The sequence below is a fragment of the Struthio camelus genome, chromosome 23 (assembly GCF_040807025.1).
Source record: "Struthio camelus isolate bStrCam1 chromosome 23, bStrCam1.hap1, whole genome shotgun sequence".
In the NCBI taxonomy this organism is placed as follows: Eukaryota; Metazoa; Chordata; class Aves; order Struthioniformes; family Struthionidae; genus Struthio; species Struthio camelus.
The window spans coordinates 4,348,996-4,367,019 of NC_090964.1; positions in this window are offsets into that span (position 1 = coordinate 4,348,996).

An 18,024-nucleotide genomic window follows, 5' to 3' on the forward strand; every position below is an offset into this window, starting at 1 on the left:
ACTGAAAGCTGTTCCTCTGAAGGCAGCTCTGGGTCTTGGCTACACAAAGGATCTTTTAAGTTCATTGACTGCGAATTGACTCCCATCAGAAATGCTGGCTTGGATATGGAGTCAGTGAAGGCCCTTGAGACCCAGAAATGCAGAGCGCCAGCTGCTCCAGGCCATGAGGAACAAGGGGAGTCAGGATCCTGGGGACTGGACCTGGCTGTGCAGCCATGCTCGGCTCTGGATCCCCGCCCATCTTCAGTTTAGGTTGATGTGAGCTGAAAGCATTACTATCTGCTCATTGTTTGGTGGTTTTAAGGACCAGTGGCAGGACTGCACCTTACCAAGTCCAACACACTTTTGCTGCTGCTGCTGTCCCTACTGCAGACACAGACGAAGTTTCAACCTTCACATTGAAAATTGTTCCCCTATAAGAGGCTTTCCATTTCCTTACCCTCAGTGCCTCCCCATATTCCTCTTCTTCCTCCCTGTCGTCCATCTTTAGTTTGAGACAAACATTTCTCAAGAGAGAAGAACTGGGAGAAATGAGAAATGTAGGAACCCTGGAAGCAGGAAAGATTTCTGTACTGCTGTGATCATTCCCCAACTCTGGAAGGCAACTGCCTGCCCTACACTGGAATAAATCCAGACCAGCTTTCACATGAAAGTTGGTCCCAAAACTTCATGACTGATACTGTCCTAGGCACTACAGCAAGCTCCAGTCCCACTGGGAGCCCGATGAGCTGGGGTTTTCAGCTCTCCTGGAGGGGCACCTGTGTGTGTTTTGGTGTGATTTGCTGGTTTGTGATGTCTGGGACACCCTCTGTCCTCACTGGGAACCTGCCAAAAGCAGTTCGCCCATGCACACTCAAGCTGAAATCATAATTCAGTCCAACTGCTGCATCCCATTGCCCCTCTACAAAAGGGAATGTGACCAGAGCAAACTCCTGGAGGAGATGGTGCTTGGTGGTTTCCCTCTATGGAGCTGGCCATGGCCCTCCAGGACAGGGCATGGAAGAGGCTGAGCAGATCTATGTGGACCTTCTCCCTGCAGGAGGGTGGCCATGGACAGCGCAGGGTGCTCTCAGTGTCCCAGGTGGCCTGTGGAAGCTGATGGCTGGGAGCGAAGGAGCTTGCATGGGTGCGTAGGGAGCAACTGCTGCCAGCCAGGACTTCAGCATAAAGGGGCAACATGTGGGCACACGACAGTAGATGCTCTCACATGGCTCAGACGCAGCTTGGTACGATCCATAAGAGATGTACTTACAGAAAATGTTTCCTCTCGCCTAAATGGACCAGGCTTCATGTCCTGAGTGCCTACACCGCTAGGCTGGAGGAATGAATTATTCATTATGGCCTGCCTGCTGAACCTACTCCACACTGTGAGGGCAAAACGCCAGGGCAGCAGGATCATGGCGTGTCTGCCCATGTGTCACTGGTGCCGAGGGTGGGAGACGGGGCTCAACAGAGCTGTCTGGAGGCTCATGGCCTGCTCGTGCTGTGCCTGGCTCGCACCCCTCTCTGCCATTCCCATCTGGAGTCTGGCACATCCAGCTCGGAACTGCGAGCAGCGCTCCATTACCCAGGCATGTATAATTCAGGGGCAGAAATAAAAAGGGACATGCTAGCCCACTTCCAGGCCCTAAATTTAGACAGCGTGGAAAGTACATGAATATGCAGCAGCAGCAGCGTGCAGGCTGTTAGGAGCAGGGGAGCCTGGTCCCTTGGCATGAAGGGCAGTGGATGTGTCCTGCTGTGTCCTTGAGGAAGAGGAAGGAGTCACGTTCCCTGCTCCAGAGGCTACAGGAGAAGCTGTGCTGTTTGGCCTCAGACCACTGGTTAGCATAAATAAAAGAAAGCTTTTCTAGGCTTCAGCAGGATCTCAAAAGTTGCCAGCTGGATACAGTTGTGCAGTAGAAGTCAGCACCCATAAATTGCTTGCTGATCTCAGCCTTGGGTATGAGTACTCATGAGGCAGCCGCGATCTCTGTCAATGGATCAGCAGCTCCCAAGAGGTCACTTTCTCGTTTTGTGCAGACACATCTCAAGAGGCCATCCTGCATTTTTGTTAGGAGCCCTGGCCAGCCTGGCCACACATACACATGCCTGGCAAGGTGTGCAGGGTGGCTTGGATGCTCGGAGGCCCCTCCGTGGATGAAGGGCATGCAGGACTTGGGCAGGAAATGGGATGCCTGTGAGACATGCTAGCTCTCAGCAGACACGCAGACGGCAAGGGACCTCTTCTCTCTTCCTCGACAGAACAAATTCTCCGCGTCTGTGCTCTAGAGCCGGTTTGCACACACGTGGGAGACATTTGTTCAGATGAGCTAGAAGCAGCCACCGTCCTGCACAGTCTATGCAAACTGCCATCCCGGCCCACCTCTCGAAAACTTGGCACCTTGCATTCCTACAGAAGCTGTGGCCACCAGCTGAGAACTATCACCAACACTTTGCCCACAGGTGGAGGGTGCCCAGCAGCGAACTGGGTTCATGAACAGCGCTGTGAGCTCTCAGCTGGGACTAGCTGGCAGGCGTCCCCTGTTGGATGCCAGTCGGATGGCCAAAGCAGTCAGGCAGCAGATGCTTTAATCGGTCCCAACCCCACGCGTGGTACAGCTAGAACAGTGCCCTGGGCAACCACAGCAGCGCAGCATGAACGTGCTTTAAGCACCGTTCTCGCAGGAAAGGCAAATTGGCTGCGTGTATTGGGTATTTGTCCTTGCGGCCTTGCTTGACCTGCCTGGTGCCCCTAGGGAGCTGAGCCCACTGGTGGGCAGGGAGCTGAAATCCTGCCCACTGCCAGGCTCCTGCTGCACCTGGGAGTGGGCAGGCAGGCGAGGGTTATTGTGCGCTCAGAGGGCCCTGGAGACTCTGTTGCTTGCCGACACTTGGCTTTGTCCCCTCAGGTCCCCTTTGATGGTGCCACCAGGTGGCAGTGCTAGTATGAGACCAGTCCCCTCGGTGCACAGAGCTGCCAGCTGGGAAGGGCTGTGGGTGCCTGGCCTCGGCAGACGGAGGGGCCCCTGGGCTGTCCCCAGCCAGCACACAGGTCTGCCAGCGTGGCTGCTGCCCATTTCCTCTTCCCTCCTGTCTTGAGCTGAGGAAAGCCTAGTCTGTTTTTGCTGGCAGTCTCCTTTTTGTGCTCTTCCGTTTTTTCAGCTGTGCCGCTGTGGAGCTGTGGCAGCAGGCAGCAGGCCATCCTCCAGCCCCTGGCCTGGCTGCAACTTTGGCTCTCTTCTCTCTCCCTTGCAGGCTTGCAGCATGGAGCTGTGTGTGCACTGGACACACTGTCCTCGTGTCACTAAGGTCTTGGGCCTGGCCCCTGTAGGGGCCAGGTCATGGCCACCCACTGCATTTCATCTCCATGGCCCCAGGACAGGACCTCCCTCGCTGCCCACTTGGCCTGAAGGGCAGGGAAGACAAGGGGACCTCCCCGCATCTTGCAGGGCCACTTCTCCAACTCAGAAAGGGCTTTCCTGGTGCGGGAGGGAATGCTGGCCATGCCGCGGAGGAGAGGATTTTGGACTTGCCAAAAGAGCCCAGTTGCTACTGCCAGCAAGATGGAAAACAACTGAGGGAGGCCTGCAGATCCTACAGGAATGAGCTCATGGGGATGAGCCATTGCACTTCCCATGAGAACGAGGGCGATGCAAGGGGGACAGCTAAGTGCTTTACAGATGCCTTTCAGGCTCCTACCCAGGCCTCTACTTGCATGGAGGAGAGGCATGCAGTGAGCGAGGAGGACGGAGAAGCACCATGCACCCCAACTAAAAAGAGAAAGAAGCCTAGCCCCGTGGGTCACCTCGGAGTTGACTGTTGACAATAGCGAGTCCTCAAACCTTGAAGCGTTGCTGTCTGTCAGTAGTGTCCACTTCAAAACCATGACTGTGTGCACGTGTGTTGGGCGGGGGATGATTAAGAAACACACACACTCACACGCAGAGCCCACCGTTGGGTTGTGAGGTTCATTTATTTCTGTACTGCCCTGGCTTCTCAGCCAGTCCCTCCGCATAACACCCGGCTGGCTGAAGAGGGTGGCCGGCACCCCATGATTCCTTACCATGACCATTTTGCTGCGCCGTCTTCCAGTAGCAGAGACTTGTGAGGCTGAAGATGCAGCTTCACAATCCCCTTCCCGAAGCCAAAGGAGATACGCATGTTCGGGTTAGTCTTCATTTCAAAGCTGATCGTGTCAATACGCTGGCACTTCCCCAGCACGTGGTGCGGCTTATCCCACGTCGCCCTAACGCTGTCATTGTTATTACTGCTGGTGGGAACACAGTGCTGGGATGGAAGCGCAAAGTCCTCGACAAGATGGTGCTCAAGGAGATCCACACAGAGGTAGAACGAGTTCAGCCCTCCGGTGATGTCCACCACAAAGGGAAATTTCTTAGCCGCGCAATGCCCAGAGAAGCCCCCGGTCACCGCTAAGATGTCCTTAATGCCATCGTTGTGTTTGGAAAAGTGGTGCAGGTCCACCAACGCTACCTGCCGTTTTGCCTCCACCTCAGCCACAACCCCCTGGCTTCTTTCCAAGGGCTTGGCCTGCAAGCCAGGTTGTCCCTTGGCTTCTCTCTGGATCGGCCCATCTCCCCTTCCCTCCTGTCTTGAGCTGAGGAAAGCTTAGTCCGATTTTTCTGGCAGCCTGGCAGAAAACCTCATCCAGGCTGCAGAGTGCAGGAGCTGCCATTTGCTCTGCAAGCTGCAAGAAAGGAGAGGAGGAAAGGAAAAGAGCTCAGAGGGCAGAAGGACGAGCTCTCTGCCCACAGAGCCAAGGCCCTATGCTCCTGCCCAGCACGCTGCATTACGGTCAGCTGGGCATCTGCCCTGGGTACTCCCTGCCAGGACAAGTCAGCCCTCCCTCCCAGCAGAAAGGCCCCGGCTGTTGCCCCGGCTGTCCTCCATCCCAGCTGAGCATCAGCGGGGCGTTCAAGTGCATGCACGGCCCCCATCCAGAGCAGCTCTGCTCTCACCGTTTGCTCAGCTCCGTCCTCCAGCAGCGCAGGCCTTCAGGGCTGGGGGTGCTGCAGGCACTTGGCTGCTCTTCTTCAGCTGGCTCTTCCTTCTTTTCATCCTCCAGGTCCTCGCAGCACGGCAGGCAGAAGAGCTCAGCCTTTTCCTGTTGCTAGCAAAGAAAAAGAGTGCGGCAGGCTGAGTGAGGATTCAGCAGGAAGCGCAAGGATCCACAGGAGAGGAAGAGCTCTGAGCTTTGGCCTGCAGGAAACCTCCCCTGGGATCACCCGGGTTGGCCAAGGCTCTTCACTCCCAGAGCGCTGCTCCTGTGCCCCAGGAGAACAGCGGGGAGATGCATCCCCCAGGCCATTTGCGCGACTGTGAGCCCTGGGGCTGGCTCGAGGAGCACCAGGCCAGCAAACACGGAGAAGCCTTGTTATTTACCAGCTCCCTTTCAGCCTGTTGCCATTGCTGCTCCATCTTCTCCAGTAGCTGCTGATTGATAAGAAGAGTTTCCCCAAGGGCCTGAAACAGAGAGAGAGAAAGAGCCAAGGCCTGAGAGCGGCTGGAGCAACTGGCTGCCTGTGCTTCCTTTTGCCAAGGACTTTGTCTGTGACACCAGCCCTCCCTGTCGGTAGCCCAGCTGTGGAATGGGAAATGAGACCAGCCATGCCTTTCAGGATGCAGCCGGAAAGGCTTTCCCTTGGGCTTTGCCCTTTCTCTTCCAAGTCCTGAAAGCAAGAGGCCCCCTCTGCCACAGGAGCACACGAGGCCTCCCTGCCTGCGGCACGAGGCCAGGGAGTCCTGAGCCCCATGTGCCCGGGTGTGCGTGGAAGGGGAACCACAGCGAGGCGTTAGCGAAGCAGAGCACAAACTGGCTTCCAGCTGTGGGACGAGCTGCCGGTGGTGGCAGAGTAGGGAGAGGGCCAGCATTTGCTTCCTGCTGACCAGAGCCACTCTGCCCTGAGAGCTGTCAGGACTGAGCTGTCAGGGTCAGGACTGCGCGCGCATGTGCGTGTGCAGGAACATCGCTTGCCTTGGGCGGCTCTCCTACCTGAAGGCTTTGCTTTTGCTGCTCCTCATGTTGCTTAAGGTCTTCCCCGTGAGCTGCATCATCCTGCACGGCGGGCAAAGGAGTCTCCTGGGGTGGTGCAGCTGGCTGAGGAACGAGAAAAGGCAGGCTGCTGAGACTGAAGACGACCTGGCGAGACCAGGCAGATGCCTCCTTCAAGGTAGGGGAAGAGCAAGAGCCTCGGCTGGCGTGGCTGCTCCCGCGAAAAGGCCAGGCCTGGGCTGGGGCCCTGCAGCGTGAAGCTGCAAAGAAGGCGCTGGCAGGGAAACGAGAGGCCTGCAGAAGCTGGCAGCGCCAAGCCGCTGCCAGGCAGCTGGCGTGGAAGCCCAGGAAGCAGGGCACTGGGGTTTGTGGGCAGAGCCTTGGAGGCTGCCCATCTCCACTGGCTTACGTCTTGAGTGCTGATCTTCTTGAAGGCACTGGCTAAGGATTCCAGCCCTGTGGCAAGCTGCATCTCTGCAAGTCAAAGGCAGAAAGTGAAAACACACCTCCAAACCCACCAGGACTTCCCTGCCGATTGGTGTCCCTCTGGCAAACCTCTCCAGGGCATCTGGAGGGGCACAGACTTTGACCCCTGCTCTTGCCAGCCCCTCTCCAGGGAGCTCTGCCACCCGCAGGCATGGCCGACACACGCAGGAAAGGAACAAGCAGAGGCCAGAAAGAGCCTCGCCCCACGTCCTCCACACCAGGTGAGCACGAGAGCCCAGCATCAACGGCACAGCTGGGCCGCTGGCCTCGGGCTCAGGCCAGGGGGCATTCCACAACTCTCTGTTCCCACCCCATGTCCACCTGGAGAGCCACAAGCTCCTCCCTGACAAAAGAGCCTGCCTTCTGCTCCGGCAGGTAACCCACGCTTTGCTCTAAGGCTGTCCCCGGGAGCCCGGTGGTCCCGCTGGGCTCCAGACCTCACCCTCCACCCTTGCCTGCCTACCCCGAGAGATGGCTTGGTCCATGTAAGCAGCCAGATCCTTCACGTATTTGCAGATGTATCTTACGGCTGCATCTACAACCTCATCGCAGCTTGGCTCCATGGGATGCCCTTCCGCTGCAGCAGGTTGTTCTGCGACACGGGGACAAGCAGGAACGTGGCAGAAGAGGACAGACCGACTGAGTGCTGCTCCTGCCAAGCACGGCCATTGCCTACCCTCCGCTCTCCAAGTGCTGCAGTTGTCCCAAAATGCTGGAGCAGGCAGGCAAATGCCAGCAACAGGGCAGCGCAGGGCAGGGCAGGGCAGGCCTGCTGAGGCCCCACAGGACTTCCTGATCCTGACCCGTCTGCCTAGGCCTTCCTTTCTGGCAGGCTTCCAGAGCCCTCCTTGCAAATCTGTCCCAGCTCCCCCACCTCTCCTGGCATCTCCCTGGGCTGGCACCCTGCAGGCAACCCCGGCACCCCGAGCAGCAGCCTGGGCTGCTTCTGCCGTGCCTTTTCTCCCCAGCATCTTTTGTCACCTCTAGCAATACTGCCCCAGGAAGCGGTTTCCCCGAGGGATGCTGGGCACCCCACAGCCACTCTAGGCCTCCCAAGGCCTTCTCCTGCTACGCCCAGGTATTGAGGAGGAGATGCCCTTTGCTGCCAGCTGCTCAGCCCAGCCCAGCCCAGCCCAGCCCAGGAGCTTGCCATGCCCCTGTCCTGCCAGCAGTGCTTCTTGTGCAGCCAGGCAACTCGGCGCTTACCCAACTCGCAGTCATCTTGCCTGGAAGTCATCCCCGTTTCCTCAGCCTGGGGGACCCCTGCGTCGAGGCTCTCCTCGGCCTTTGGGCACAAGGGTGGGAAAGACAATGGCTCCGAGTGGTAGGAGAGAAGCTGTGGAGGGAAGGGATCTTGAGGGAGGCTGATGGGTGTGGGAGGGCAAGCGAGAAGGCAACTCAGGGCTGCTGGAGCCGTCTTGCTGGTGTTTGCAGGCTGCTGGGTGCAGCTCCTGCTCCAACAGGAGCTCCCTGGAAGGCAGCCTTTGCACAACGGCTCTTGCAAACCAACGGCTTCCCTTTGGGATCGAGCTGCCCGGTGCCTTTCTCCTCTCCTGGCGAAGGGCAGTGGGGACAGCAGGCGGCAGGCACAAGCTGCCTGCAGCGGGGAGCGGGGCCAGGCCGGGAGGGGAGCGGGGATGCCGTGTGTCGGGCCTGCTGGCTCTGCTCCTTGCCGAGCGAGGCGCAGATGTCCCCGCAGTGGGCAGCCAAGAGCTGTGTGATGGGGGCTGCCCTCGCTCACCGGGTCCTGGTCGCCAGTGGGGCTGGAGACGGCGGTGCCGCTCTCCCCTTGCTCCTCCGCAAGGCCCGCGGCAGCGAGGGTCTCCACAGGTGCCTGGGCCTTCTTGCGTCTCTTCTTGATGGAGCAAGACCGGAAAGCTGGCACTGCAAGGAATGCCAAAGCCCCAGGAATGAACAGCGGTGCCCGCTTGGCCAGGCAGAAGCTCCGCTTGCTCCTGAGGGTCTCCAGCCTGCTGTGGGCAGGGGCCCTCCATCCCCGCCTGGGGTGCCCGCTCTGAGAAGCCCCTGCGTGTGGCCTTGAGTCAAAGCAGGGAGTGCATCTCCTGGGGGAGCCACCTCTCTTCCCTTGGCACGTTGCTGCGGGAGGCCCATACAGGACACACCACCCTGAACTCTCTCCCGGCTGAGCTGCCCTCTTCTGCCAAGGGAGGAAGCCCCAGCTGCACGCGCAGACCTGCGGGCTCGGGGGGGCTTTCTTACCCGCACAGGATCTGCCCAGCTCCTCGAGGCGAAAAGAAAGGCCCCTCAGCCAGTTCTTCTTGGCCTTTCGAGCAGGCCGCCCGTGTGGCAGGCCATCCTCGTCCACCTGGCTGGGCTCCCCCCATGGCAGCATGGAAAAGCTCGAGGGACCTGCTGCATCCCAAAATGCAGCAGCAGCCTCTTGCCTCTCCTGCTCCAGCTCCTCCCGCCAGTGCCTCTCCGGGAGCTGGAAGCGGACTGTCTTGGGGGGGTTGTTCCTCTGCCCTTCCTTTCGAAGCATAGCTATGACAAGGACTCAAAGCCACTGACTCTGAGCTGTCAATGCCACAAGAAGAATGGAAAGTGTGGAAGCGCTGCACCAGTTCACCAAATGAAAACGTGGAGCAGCCCCTCTCGCCACCTCCCACCTCCTCGGTCGCCCAAGGAGTGAGGGACACCGCCGGGAGCTCCTGGCAAGAGAGCCAAGGCCATTGTGACTCACAAGGGCCAGCACTGATGTGCCAGGGAGCAAAGGCTACTGGGAAACTCTGGAGCCAGCCAATGGGCTCCCACATGCAGATGCGCCCGGTGACACGTGCTGAAGTCAGAAGGCGTGGGATGAGGCGCTTCTGCGGGACCACTCCAGCTGACAGAGCCTGGGGCTCTGCTCCCGACCCCAGTGTGGTTTGCCCACAGGTGGAGGGTGCCCAGCAGCGAACTGGGTTCATGAACAGCGCTGTGAGCTCTCAGCTGGGACTAGCTGGCAGGCGTCCCCTGTTGGATGCCAGTCAGATGGCCAAAGCAGTCAGGCAGCAGATGCTTTAATCGGTCCCAACCCCACGCGTGGTACAGCTAGAACAGTGCCCTGGGCAACCACAGCAGCGCAGCATGAACGTGCTTTAAGCACCGTTCTCGCAGGAAAGGCAAATTGGCTGCGTGTATTGGGTATTTGTCCTTGCGGCCTTGCTTGACCTGCCTGGTGCCCCTAGGGAGCTGAGCCCACTGGTGGGCAGGGAGCTGAAATCCTGCCCACTGCCAGGCTCCTGCTGCACCTGGGAGTGGGCAGGCAGGCGAGGGTTATTGTGCGCTCAGAGGGCCCTGGAGACTCTGTTGCTTGCCGACACTTGGCTTTGTCCCCTCAGGTCCCCTTTGATGGTGCCACCAGGTGGCAGTGCTAGTATGAGACCAGTCCCCTCGGTGCACAGAGCTGCCAGCTGGGAAGGGCTGTGGGTGCCTGGCCTCGGCAGACGGAGGGGCCCCTGGGCTGTCCCCAGCCAGCACACAGGTCTGCCAGCGTGGCTGCTGCCCATTTCCTCTTCCCTCCTGTCTTGAGCTGAGGAAAGCCTAGTCTGTTTTTGCTGGCAGTCTCCTTTTTGTGCTCTTCCGTTTTTTCAGCTGTGCCGCTGTGGAGCTGTGGCAGCAGGCAGCAGGCCATCCTCCAGCCCCTGCCCTGGCTGCAACTTTGGCTCTCTTCTCTCTCCCTTGCAGGCTTGCAGCATGGAGCTGTGCGTGCACTGGACACACTGTCCTCGTGTCACTAAGGTCTTGGGCCTGGCCCCTGTAGGGGCCAGGTCATGGCCACCCACTGCATTTCATCTCCATGGCCCCAGGACAGGACCTCCCTCGCTGCCCACTTGGCCTGAAGGGCAGGGAAGACAAGGGGACCTCCCCGCATCTTGCAGGGCCACTTCTCCAACTCAGAAAGGGCTTTCCTGGTGCGGGAGGGAATGCTGGCCATGCCGCGGAGGAGAGGATTTTGGACTTGCCAAAAGAGCCCAGTTGCTACTGCCAGCAAGATGGAAAACAACTGAGGGAGGCCTGCAGATCCTACAGGAATGAGCTCATGGGGATGAGCCATTGCACTTCCCATGAGAACGAGGGCGATGCAAGGGGGACAGCTAAGTGCTTTACAGATGCCTTTCAGGCTCCTACCCAGGCCTCTACTTGCATGGAGGAGAGGCATGCAGTGAGCGAGGAGGACGGAGAAGCACCATGCACCCCAACTAAAAAGAGAAAGAAGCCTAGCCCCGTGGGTCACCTCGGAGTTGACTGTTGACAATAGCGAGTCCTCAAACCTTGAAGCGTTGCTGTCTGTCAGTAGTGTCCACTTCAAAACCATGACTGTGTGCACGTGTGTTGGGCGGGGGATGATTAAGAAACACACACACTCACACGCAGAGCCCACCGTTGGGTTGTGAGGTTCATTTATTTCTGTACTGCCCTGGCTTCTCAGCCAGTCCCTCCGCATAACACCCGGCTGGCTGAAGAGGGTGGCCGGCACCCCATGATTCCTTACCATGACCATTTTGCTGCGCCGTCTTCCAGTAGCAGAGACTTGTGAGGCTGAAGATGCAGCTTCACAATCCCCTTCCCGAAGCCAAAGGAGATACGCATGTTCGGGTTAGTCTTCATTTCAAAGCTGATCGTGTCAATACGCTGGCACTTCCCCAGCACGTGGTGCGGCTTATCCCACGTCGCCCTAACGCTGTCATTGTTATTACTGCTGGTGGGAACACAGTGCTGGGATGGAAGCGCAAAGTCCTCGACAAGATGGTGCTCAAGGAGATCCACACAGAGGTAGAACGAGTTCAGCCCTCCGGTGATGTCCACCACAAAGGGAAATTTCTTAGCCGCGCAATGCCCAGAGAAGCCCCCGGTCACCGCTAAGATGTCCTTAATGCCATCGTTGTGTTTGGAAAAGTGGTGCAGGTCCACCAACGCTACCTGCCGTTTTGCCTCCACCTCAGCCACAACCCCCTGGCTTCTTTCCAAGGGCTTGGCCTGCAAGCCAGGTTGTTCCTTGGCTTCTCTCTGGATCGGCCCATCTCCTCTTCCCTCCTGTCTTGAGCTGAGGAAAGCTTAGTCCGATTTTTCTGGCTGGCTTCTTTCCAAGGGCTTGGCCTGCAAGCCAGGTTGTCCCTTGGCTTCTCTTTGGATCGGCCCATCTCCCCTTCCCTCCTGTCTTGAGCTGAGGAAAGCTTAGTCCGATTTTTCTGGCAGCCTGGCAGAAAACCTCATCCAGGCTGCAGAGTGCAGGAGCTGCCATTTGCTCTGCAAGCTGCAAGAAAGGAGAGGAGGAAAGGAAAAGAGCTCAGAGGGCAGAAGGACGAGCTCTCTGCCCACAGAGCCAAGGCCCTATGCTCCTGCCCAGCACGCTGCATTACGGTCAGCTGGGCATCTGCCCTGGGTACTCCCTGCCAGGACAAGTCAGCCCTCCCTCCCAGCAGAAAGGCCCCGGCTGTTGCCCCGGCTGTCCTCCATCCCAGCTGAGCATCAGCGGGGCGTTCAAGTGCATGCACGGCCCCCATCCAGAGCAGCTCTGCTCTCACCGTTTGCTCAGCTCCGTCCTCCAGCAGTGCAGGCCTTCAGGGCTGGGGGTGCTGCAGGCACTTGGCTGCTCTTCTTCAGCTGGCTCTTCCTTCTTTTCATCCTCCAGGTCCTCGCAGCACGGCAGGCAGAAGAGCTCAGCCTTTTCCTGTTGCTAGCAAAGAAAAAGAGTGCGGCAGGCTGAGTGAGGATTCAGCAGGAAGCGCAAGGATCCACAGGAGAGGAAGAGCTCTGAGCTTTGGCCTGCAGGAAACCTCCCCTGGGATCACCCGGGTTGGCCAAGGCTCTTCACTCCCAGAGCGCTGCTCCTGTGCCCCAGGAGAACAGCGGGGAGATGCATCCCCCAGGCCATTTGCGCGACTGTGAGCCCTGGGGCTGGCTCGAGGAGCACCAGGCCAGCAAACACGGAGAAGCCTTGTTATTTACCAGCTCCCTTTCAGCCTGTTGCCATTGCTGCTCCATCTTCTCCAGTAGCTGCTGATTGATAAGAAGAGTTTCCCCAAGGGCCTGAAACAGAGAGAGAGAAAGAGCCAAGGCCTGAGAGCGGCTGGAGCAACTGGCTGCCTGTGCTTCCTTTTGCCAAGGACTTTGTCTGTGACACCAGCCCTCCCTGTCGGTAGCCCAGCTGTGGAATGGGAAATGAGACCAGCCATGCCTTTCAGGATGCAGCCGGAAAGGCTTTCCCTTGGGCTTTGCCCTTTCTCTTCCAAGTCCTGAAAGCAAGAGGCCCCCTCTGCCACAGGAGCACACGAGGCCTCCCTGCCTGCGGCACGAGGCCAGGGAGTCCTGAGCCCCATGTGCCCGGGTGTGCGTGGAAGGGGAACCACAGCGAGGCGTTAGCGAAGCAGAGCACAAACTGGCTTCCAGCTGTGGGACGAGCTGCCGGTGGTGGCAGAGTAGGGAGAGGGCCAGCATTTGCTTCCTGCTGACCAGAGCCACTCTGCCCTGAGAGCTGTCAGGACTGAGCTGTCAGGGTCAGGACTGCGCGCGCATGTGCGTGTGCAGGAACATCGCTTGCCTTGGGCGGCTCTCCTACCTGAAGGCTTTGCTTTTGCTGCTCCTCATGTTGCTTAAGGTCTTCCCCGTGAGCTGCATCATCCTGCACGGCGGGCAAAGGAGTCTCCTGGGGTGGTGCAGCTGGCTGAGGAACGAGAAAAGGCAGGCTGCTGAGACTGAAGACGACCTGGCGAGACCAGGCAGATGCCTCCTTCAAGGTAGGGGAAGAGCAAGAGCCTCGGCTGGCGTGGCTGCTCCCGCAAAAAGGCCAGGCCTGGGCTGGGGCCCTGCAGCGTGAGGCTGCAAAGAGAGCGCTGGCAGGGAAACGAGAGGCCTGCAGAAGCTGGCAGCGCCAAGCCGCTGCCAGGCAGCTGGCGTGGAAGCCCAGGAAGCAGGGCACTGGGGTTTGTGGGCAGAGCCTTGGAGGCTGCCCATCTCCACTGGCTTACGTCTTGAGTGCTGATCTTCTTGAAGGCACTGGCTAAGGATTCCAGCCCTGTGGCAAGCTGCATCTCTGCAAGTCAAAGGCAGAAAGTGAAAACACACCTCCAAACCCACCAGGACTTCCCTGCCGATTGGTGTCCCTCTGGCAAACCTCTCCAGGGCATCTGGAGGGGCACAGACTTTGACCCCTGCTCTTGCCAGCCCCTCTCCAGGGAGCTCTGCCACCCGCAGGCATGGCCGACACACGCAGGAAAGGAACAAGCAGAGGCCAGAAAGAGCCTCGCCCCACGTCCTCCACACCAGGTGAGCACGAGAGCCCAGCATCAACGGCACAGCTGGGCCGCTGGCCTCGGGCTCAGGCCAGGGGGCATTCCACAACTCTCTGTTCCCACCCCATGTCCACCTGGAGAGCCACAAGCTCCTCCCTGACAAAAGAGCCTGCCTTCTGCTCCGGCAGGTAACCCACGCTTTGCTCTAAGGCTGTCCCCGGGAGCCCGGTGGTCCCGCTGGGCTCCAGACCTCACCCTCCACCCTTGCCTGCCTACCCCGAGAGATGGCTTGGTCCATGTAAGCAGCCAGATCCTTCACGTATTTGCAGATGTATCTTACAGCTGCATCTACAACCTCATCGCAGCTTGGCTCCATGGGATGCCCTTCCGCTGCAGCAGGTTGTTCTGCGACACGGGGACAAGCAGGAACGTGGCAGAAGAGGACAGACCGACTGAGTGCTGCTCCTGCCAAGCACGGCCATTGCCTACCCTCCGCTCTCCAAGTGCTGCAGTTGTCCCAAAATGCTGGAGCAGGCAGGCAAATGCCAGCAACAGGGCAGGGCAGGGCAGGGCAGGGCAGGCCTGCTGAGGCCCCACAGGACTTCCTGATCCTGACCCGTCTGCCTAGGCCTTCCTTTCTGGCAGGCTTCCAGAGCCCTCCTTGCAAATCTGTCCCAGCTCCCCCACCTCTCCTGGCATCTCCCTGGGCTGGCACCCTGCAGGCAACCCCGGCACCCCGAGCAGCAGCCTGGGCTGCTTCTGCCGTGCCTTTTCTCCCCAGCATCTTTTGTCACCTCTAGCAATACTGCCCCAGGAAGCGGTTTCCCCGAGGGATGCTGGGCACCCCACAGCCACTCTAGGCCTCCCAAGGCCTTCTCCTGCTACGCCCAGGTATTGAGGAGGAGATGCCCTTTGCTGCCAGCTGCTCAGCCCAGCCCAGCCCAGGAGCTTGCCATGCCCCTGTCCTGCCAGCAGTGCTTCTTGTGCAGCCAGGCAACTCGGCGCTTACCCAACTCGCAGTCATCTTGCCTGGAAGTCATCCCCGTTTCCTCAGCCTGGGGGACCTCTGCGTTGAGGCTCTCCTCGGCCTTTGGGCACAAGGGTGGGAAAGACAATGGCTCCGAGTGGTAGGAGAGAAGCTGTGGAGGGAAGGGATCTTGAGGGAGGCTGATGGGTGTGGGAGGGCAAGCGAGAAGGCAACTCAGGGCTGCTGGAGCCGTCTTGCTGGTGTTTGCAGGCTGCTGGGTGCAGCTCCTGCTCCAACAGGAGCTCCCTGGAAGGCAGCCTTTGCACAACGGCTCTTGCAAACCAACGGCTTCCCTTTGGGATCGAGCTGCCCGGTGCCTTTCTCCTCTCCTGGCGAAGGGCAGTGGGGACAGCAGGCGGCAGGCACAAGCTGCCTGCAGCGGGGAGCGGGGCCAGGCCGGGAGGGGAGCGGGGATGCCGTGTGTCGGGCTGGCTGGCTCTGCTCCTTGCCGAGCGAGGCGCAGATGTCCCCGCAGTGGGCAGCCAAGAGCTGTGTGATGGGGGCTGCCCTCGCTCACCGGGTCCTGGTCGCCAGTGGGGCTGGAGATGGCGGTGCCGCTCTCCCCTTGCTCCTCCGCAAGGCCCGCGGCAGCGAGGGTCTCCACAGGTGCCTGGGCCTTCTTGCGTCTCTTCTTGATGGAGCAAGACCGGAAAGCTGGCACTGCAAGGAATGCCAAAGCCCCAGGAATGAACAGCGGTGCCCGCTTGGCCAGGCAGAAGCTCCGCTTGCTCCTGAGGGTCTCCAGCCTGCTGTGGGCAGGGGCCCTCCATCCCCGCCTGGGGTGCCCGCTCTGAGAAGCCCCTGCGTGTGGCCTTGAGTCAAAGCAGGGAGTGCATCTCCTGGGGGAGCCACCTCTCTTCCCTTGGCACGTTGCTGCGGGAGGCCCATACAGGACACACCACCCTGAACTCTCTCCCGGCTGAGCTGCCCTCTTCTGCCAAGGGAGGAAGCCCCAGCTGCACGCGCAGACCTGCGGGCTCGGGGGGGCTTTCTTACCCGCACAGGATCTGCCCAGCTCCTCGAGGCGAAAAGAAAGGCCCCTCAGCCAGTTCTTCTTGGCCTTTCGAGCAGGCCGCCCGTGTGGCAGGCCATCCTCGTCCACCTGGCTGGGCTCCCCCCATGGCAGCATGGAAAAGCTCGAGGGACCTGCTGCATCCCAAAATGCAGCAGCAGCCTCTTGCCTCTCCTGCTCCAGCTCCTCCCGCCAGTGCCTCTCCGGGAGCTGGAAGCGGACTGTCTTGGGGGGGTTGTTCCTCTGCCCTTCCTTTCGAAGCATAGCTATGACAAGGACTCAAAGCCACTGACTCTGAGCTGTCAATGCCACAAGAAGAATGGAAAGTGTGGAAGCGCTGCACCAGTTCACCAAATGAAAACGTGGAGCAGCCCCTCTCGCCACCTCCCACCTCCTCGGTCGCCCAAGGAGTGAGGGACACCGCCGGGAGCTCCTGGCAAGAGAGCCAAGGCCATTGTGACTCACAAGGGCCAGCACTGATGCGCCAGGGAGCAAAGGCTACTGGGAAACTCTGGAGCCAGCCAATGGGCTCCCACATGCAGATGCGCCCGGTGACACGTGCTGAAGTCAGAAGGCGTGGGATGAGGCGCTTCTGCGGGACCACTCCAGCTGACAGAGCCTGGGGCTCTGCTCCCGACCCCAGTGTGGTTTGCCCACAGGTGGAGGGTGCCCAGCAGCGAACTGGGTTCATGAACAGCGCTGTGAGCTCTCAGCTGGGACTAGCTGGCAGGCGTCCCCTGTTGGATGCCAGTCGGATGGCCAAAGCAGTCAGGCAGCAGATGCTTTAATCGGTCCCAACCCCACGCGTGGTACAGCTAGAACAGTGCCCTGGGCAACCACAGCAGCGCAGCATGAACGTGCTTTAAGCACCGTTCTCGCAGGAAAGGCAAATTGGCTGCGTGTATTGGGTATTTGTCCTTGCGGCCTTGCTTGACCTGCCTGGTGCCCCTAGGGAGCTGAGCCCACTGGTGGGCAGGGAGCTGAAATCCTGCCCACTGCCAGGCTCCTGCTGCACCTGGGAGTGGGCAGGCAGGTGAGGGTTATTGTGCGCTCAGAGGGCCCTGGAGACTCTGTTGCTTGCCGACACTTGGCTTTGTCCCCTCAGGTCCCCTTTGATGGTGCCACCAGGTGGCAGTGCTAGTATGAGACCAGTCCACTCGGTGCACAGAGCTGCCAGCTGGGAAGGGCTGTGGGTGCCTGGCCTCGGCAGACGGAGGGGCCCCTGGGCTGTCCCCAGCCAGCACACAGGTCTGCCAGCGTGGCTGCTGCCCATTTCCTCTTCCCTCCTGTCTTGAGCTGAGGAAAGCCTAGTCTGTTTTTGCTGGCAGTCTCCTTTTTGTGCTCTTCCGTTTTTTCAGCTGTGCCGCTGTGGAGCTGTGGCAGCAGGCAGCAGGCCATCCTCCAGCCCCTGGCCTGGCTGCAACTTTGGCTCTCTTCTCTCTCCCTTGCAGGCTTGCAGCATGGAGCTGTGTGTGCACTGGACACACTGTCCTCGTGTCACTAAGGTCTTGGGCCTGGCCCCTGTAGGGGCCAGGTCATGGCCACCCACTGCATTTCATCTCCATGGCCCCAGGACAGGACCTCCCTCGCTGCCCACTTGGCCTGAAGGGCAGGGAAGACAAGGGGACCTCCCCGCATCTTGCAGGGCCACTTCTCCAACTCAGAAAGGGCTTTCCTGGTGCGGGAGGGAATGCTGGCCATGCCGCGGAGGAGAGGATTTTGGACTTGCCAAAAGAGCCCAGTTGCTACTGCCAGCAAGATGGAAAACAACTGAGGGAGGCCTGCAGATCCTACAGGAATGAGCTCATGGGGATGAGCCATTGCACTTCCCATGAGAACGAGGGCGATGCAAGGGGGACAGCTAAGTGCTTTACAGATGCCTTTCAGGCTCCTACCCAGGCCTCTACTTGCATGGAGGAGAGGCATGCAGTGAGCGAGGAGGACGGAGAAGCACCATGCACCCCAACTAAAAAGAGAAAGAAGCCTAGCCCCGTGGGTCACCTCGGAGTTGACTGTTGACAATAGCGAGTCCTCAAACCTTGAAGCGTTGCTGTCTGTCAGTAGTGTCCACTTCAAAACCATGACTGTGTGCACGTGTGTTGGGCGGGGGATGATTAAGAAACACACACACTCACACGCAGAGCCCACCGTTGGGTTGTGAGGTTCATTTATTTCTGTACTGCCCTGGCTTCTCAGCCAGTCCCTCCGCATAACACCCGGCTGGCTGAAGAGGGTGGCCGGCACCCCATGATTCCTTACCATGACCATTTTG